Raw genomic sequence first — 5,701 nt, forward strand, 5'->3', positions numbered from 1 at the left:
AAAAAAAAAAGAGAGAATTCCCTCACATTCATATGCATTAAATTGCTGTTCGAGGGGCAAATGACAATCGACTTACAGAGATTGACCGAGTCAATAAATATGAAAATTGTTGTGTTTATATATAATACCACCAAATTAATGCAACAGGGAATTTGCATCGCATTCATCCTCACTAAAAATTGGTGGATTGAGGCGTTGACTTGCCAACTGCCTGAGTCATTTCGATCCTCGCCACAGCTTCCGATCGAAGTCAACGACGTGCTCGTCTTCCCCACATGGATTTCATCGGTAATCCCCCAGAAAAAAAGCTCTATCATGTTAATATACTATGCTCGAGAAAATGTCGGTGTTCATCACGTTAATTCCATCGGGAATTAAGCTGCATTATATTATGCTTCCTCCCGATATATATATATATATCTCATAAGAAATGGAATAATCATGCATCGAAAAGAACACCCAAACAAGCGACAAGTATAACGATGGCATGCGGTTACGTGATGGCAACCACTTAAGCAATGCAAGCACGCAAAGGAAAGATAGAAGTGACCTCTCACACACAAATGTATGATTTATTACAACCATTTTTTGTCCTTTTAAGTTTTGATTGTTATTATAGCATTGTTATGTATGCTCATATATTGCTAATTAGATCTTCGATTTAGTCAATTAAACTTAATTAATTATACTTTAACGCTCAATTAAAGTTATTTTTCTTGAGACATGTGTATTTATTTATCTATTTATTTTCGGTACCAAATGGAGACCTAAGCATATCCATTCATACATTTTAACTTCTACTCAAAACCCACCGCCTACCCCCCACCATTAATCCGTTGTTTCCTCCCTCGACGTTTCTTCCCCGTTGCCAGCGATCGAAACCAGTGCTCGGCGTCTCCTCTCTCTCTCTCTCTCTGTCTCTCGGTGAAGGATCTCTTCATCTGCCCTCTTTTCTTTTTGGAGTTCGAGATTGCTTCCGTTGATCGACGTGGTAAACGTTTGTGGGGGGGAGGGGGTATCGGATGTCGATTGCAGGGGGTGAATTTGGTCGCGGTGGGGATCGACGGCTGATTCGAGTGTGAGGAAATCGGGCATGGGTTTCTTTCCAGGCTGATTGGATCGGCCTTCTTGTTTCGGTGGTTTCGGTGGGATCTTCCCTCACTTTGATCTTTGTTTGGGGGGCGAATATTTCGGAGGGAAGATGGGGTATTTGAACTCCATCAGTGGGCTTCAAGCAGACGGTGCTCCGGTCAGCGGGGGAGGACTCAGGTCTCGTTCGTTTATTCCTTGTGAAGTCGTATTAAGGCTTACGATATTCTTTTCTAGATTTGTTTATGTTTCGTATCTCGTGCGATTTTCGAGCTGATCTTATGCTAGCATTCGCTTCATATATTTTGAGTTCTAATTCGAAGACAAACTAGCTAGTTATTGGAAGAGATTTATTTATTTATTTATTTTTTATGTATAAACAGTCGTTTATTCCTTAATAATTCAATATAAGTTAGATCCTTAATAATTGACAAACAAGTTATGAGATGGTTCGTCAGATATGGATGTGTGAACTTACATGGGAAACATGGTTCTTTTACGCTGAATAAACTCATAGAACTGCTTCCTATCTGTTAATTGTGGTTCTTGAATCTGCAGTTGAATATGTTGCCTAAAGTAGGCTGTAAAGAAACATCCTACTCTTGCGTGTCAATCTAACATTAAAACTCATGCTTATTTCTTTCAAGACAGTCAAGATGGGAAGTTTGGTTATGGGTATGCAAGCTGTCCGGGGAAAAGATCTTCGATGGAAGACTTCTATGAGACGCGAATTGACAGCGTTGATGGAGAAATTGTTGGCTTGTTTGGGGTCTTTGATGGTAAAATTTCTGCAGTATTTTGTTGTCTTTGTTATGTTTAGAATGTCTTATCTTTTTTTTTTTTTGTATTTGCAAATTTTTGGTAAAACTGACATAGAAAACCCATTCATTAACTTGCTTCTTTCAATCCTTTTCTAGGGTAAATTTCTCTCGTGGAGAGTTGCTTATACATTCAATATCCTAACGTTAGACTTTGATGCTTTGATGAGTGGTTATGTAGGTCATGGCGGTGCCCAAGTAGCAGAGTATGTTAAACAAAACCTCTTCAGCAACTTACTCAGGCATCCAAAGTTCATTACCGATACAAAATCAGCTATAGGTGGTGCTGATTTGCATTTTGTACTATGAAAGAGCTTTTAGAGAACAATAATATTTGGCTTATGAAATTCATCTGTGCTGTTACCTTCAGCTGATGCATACAACCACACGGACGCAGAATTTTTGAAATCTGAGAACAGCCAGAACCGAGAGGCGGGTTCAACTGCATCAACAGCTGTCCTTGTTGGTGATCGTTTGCTCGTTGCAAATGTTGGGGACTCTAGAGCTGTCATATGTAGAGGAGGAGATGGTAGGCCCCTCATCCTTAAATCAGTTCTCTTATCATCAATTATGTGTAACGGATTTCTGTACTTAATCTAGAACTAAACCGGCTCAATTTAGATGGAGTTTACTGCATTTTTTTTTACTAACTGTATTCTGACAACCCAACCTATTTAAGAGCAATATTTAGAATGTGACACCAGTGACATCTAGGTTCTTAGGATATATGTAGGTTCTAGACCAACAAAGTTTTTTGGCCTTCTCTTGATCCTGCCAAATGCTATAGTAGCTCTGTGTGTCTCTGGTGTACTGAACACATTGAAACAAATAATCATATAGTTTCAGATTCTTCAAAAATATAGTAATATAAAAAAGTATAGACAGGAAGGAGAAAGAGAACATATTCCTGTTTGGATTCACAGAATTTAAGCCTGAAATTGGAGAATTGAACCTGCGAAAAAATCTTCAGAAATGGCTGAAACTGCACACTTATGGTGATAAATGAGGATTTAAATTGTTGATGATGGATGAGGTGCTAAAGTTCATTACGCTCTCGTATTGCATGTACTCTTTTTGAAATGAGATTTGAAGATTAATAGTTTACTAGCAAGTTAAACAGGATTGGAAACTTAATATTAAGTTATCCAATTTTTACACAGCATTATTTAAAGAATAATAATCACTTTTTTATGCTACTTCTATAAGCCATTGCACTTAATGTCTTTATGACTTATCGATGCTACAGTGGTTTCATAGCTACATACTTTTGGTGAAATTGTATACTAATAGTTTAGTCATGTTATCTTGTCTTTAATGTATGATCTAAGAACTATTTTTTGTTCATCGCTTGAGTGTTGTTCCTTGATGAAACTTTCCATTTAGCGCTGTACATAGTAGGTTTTGGTACCACTTTAGATGTATGACATGTCTTGGAATCTACAAATGGGATTTTTATTGGTGTGATTTATTATTCTACGGTCTTTTATCCTCCAGTCCACATTTTGTTGGTTATATTTCTTGCATTCTGGAATTGACCCTTGTCAAAACCATCTAATCGTAGACTTCGACGATCGGGAGTTTAACTATTCACGCCAATGACAAAACAGGATGACAATGGAAGTTGATGTTTCCTTAATCCTGAAGCTTGTCATAAGCATATTTCTCCATTATTTGTTTTGTTCAGTGTTAAAGAATATATTTTTTATATGGAACTTTAGGTAGATATTATTGTGTCTCCATTATTTTTTCTTGCCAAATTTACATATTTTTTATCAAAAATCATCCCTCATGTATGTAGAGCTTGGTATTTAACATTTTACATATTTCCATAATCATTATCCGTGATCTACCATTTGCTTTTGTTTGGATGTTTGCTTGCCCATTTGTTCATCTCATGGTTCAATTACTATATGTGGTCATCTTTAGTTTGAGATTATTGCCTTCTAACTAGATTCAAATTTCTGATTGATTTATGAATGGCAATAAACAGTACTGTGTGGTGCTGTTGACATACTTGTTGTCATTGAATCCTGTTGTTTATGTTTGTTCTTATGCCCGTTGAGGTTGTTCTGTATTCTTTATAAGATATCCATGCAATCTCTTCTCATTTCAATTGATTGGGTCGAAAAATCAATCTAGAATTTGTTGCATCACTCGATCCAGTTATCTTGAAAATTGTAACTAATAAAGACTTTTTATTTAGCATATTAAAAGCTGCTTGTGGTTCTAATTTTCGTTGTTTTTTTTTTCCCACTTTTTCTTTGTTAAATCGAGTTTGGCATCTCAACTTGTGCTCAATTAATACAAAAGTTTATGTATTCTATGAACCTCTTGATACAAACATCTGATTCTTGGTTTTTCAGTGGCATCAGTTGCAACAAGTCCTTTTCTGAGGCAAACAGTTGTGCCAATTTCTTGTAGAGCACCCATTTTACTTGCAAGTTCTGTTTCTTGGTTCTTACAATATATTGCAAAAGCAATTTTCTGATCATGATAGAGTAGTTGACCAAACGAACTTCTGGGTGCTTCATAATTTAGAGAAAAAAGTCTTTTGTTCCCCATATGGTAAGTTTTGCTTCTAGTTTGTGCAGTAGATTGCAACGGCAATTCTTCTGATTGCTTGGTAATTTAGAGAAAGAAACCTTTTGTCCCTCGTGCATCATGGTCAAAAGCCAGTTCTTGGTACTTTGAACAACAGAGACCTGGCAAATCAACCTGTTGTGGTACTTGGTTGATGTGAGCTCTCATAATTAAACCAATCACTCTATTTTGATGGTGATAATATGGAGATGATTTTCTCTGGATGTGCTTGAAGGTTCTGTTTTTAACAAATTCAGTATCTGAAATAGAATACAATCACCAGAATCTTGTATTGAATTATTGATTGAGCCTCTTAAAAGTTTAGTTCTTTACTAGGAACTCGGCTCACGCTATTTTTTGTAACTTTTGCAGCTATAGCTGTCTCAAGGGATCACAAGCCTGACCAAACAGATGAGAGAGCAAAGGATTGAGGATGCTGGGGGCTTTGTAATGTGGGCTGGTACTTGATCTCCTCCATCATTTTTTATCAGTTTAGATCATTTCGTTATATAAATACTGATCAACTGTAACTGCAGGGACATGGCGTGTCGGTGGTGTTCTTGCCGTTTCTCGTGCATTTGGTGATAGGCACCTGAAACAGTTTGTTGTCGCAGATCCAGAAATTCATGTTTGATCTCTGACCTATCACTTTATTCCTACAATGTTATTGTCTTCAAGACTCGAGACATATCATCATCTGACAGTAATGCCTTTGACTGCTTCGACTACTGTTGAATGCAGGTGGAAGCGGTTGATGGATCTCTCGAATTCCTCATCCTTGCAAGTGACTGATTGTGGGATGTTGTCACGAACGAATGAGGTATACTTTAAAAGAAGAAAATAACAAAAAACAAAAAAAAAAGTAGGTACCTGAAATATCATCTCCGAAGATTGAACCCTTTCTTTTTCATTTGGTTCCAAATTCAGGAGGCGGTGGTAGCTATTGTCAAACCCCTACAAGATCCAGAACAAGCAGCAAAGAAACTGTTACAGGAGGCCTATCAAAGGGGTAGTTCTGACAACATCACTTGGTGTCGTGGTACAGTTTCTTGGCTAGCCTTGATAACACAACCGAGCAGCAATAGGTACAAATTGTCTGCTTGATCTTTGTTATCGCTTTGTTATCTGTAATGGTTTAGTGGAGTCTGTATCATGCTGTTTTCACTTTTGTTAGAATAATCAATAAGATTGTTTGGTTAGAGTGCCTAAATTTC

The 5,701-nt window shown here is 37.1% G+C and overlaps 1 pseudogene; it reads left to right on the forward strand.

The window, feature by feature from the left end:
• Positions 1–630: 630 nt before the first annotated feature.
• On the forward strand, positions 631–5,306 carry LOC135657750 (probable protein phosphatase 2C 59; annotated as a pseudogene).
• Positions 5,307–5,701: the final 395 nt, after the last annotated feature.

This window comes from Musa acuminata, unplaced genomic scaffold (assembly GCF_036884655.1).
Source record: "Musa acuminata AAA Group cultivar baxijiao unplaced genomic scaffold, Cavendish_Baxijiao_AAA HiC_scaffold_302, whole genome shotgun sequence".
Lineage (NCBI taxonomy): Eukaryota > Viridiplantae > Streptophyta > Magnoliopsida > Zingiberales > Musaceae > Musa > Musa acuminata.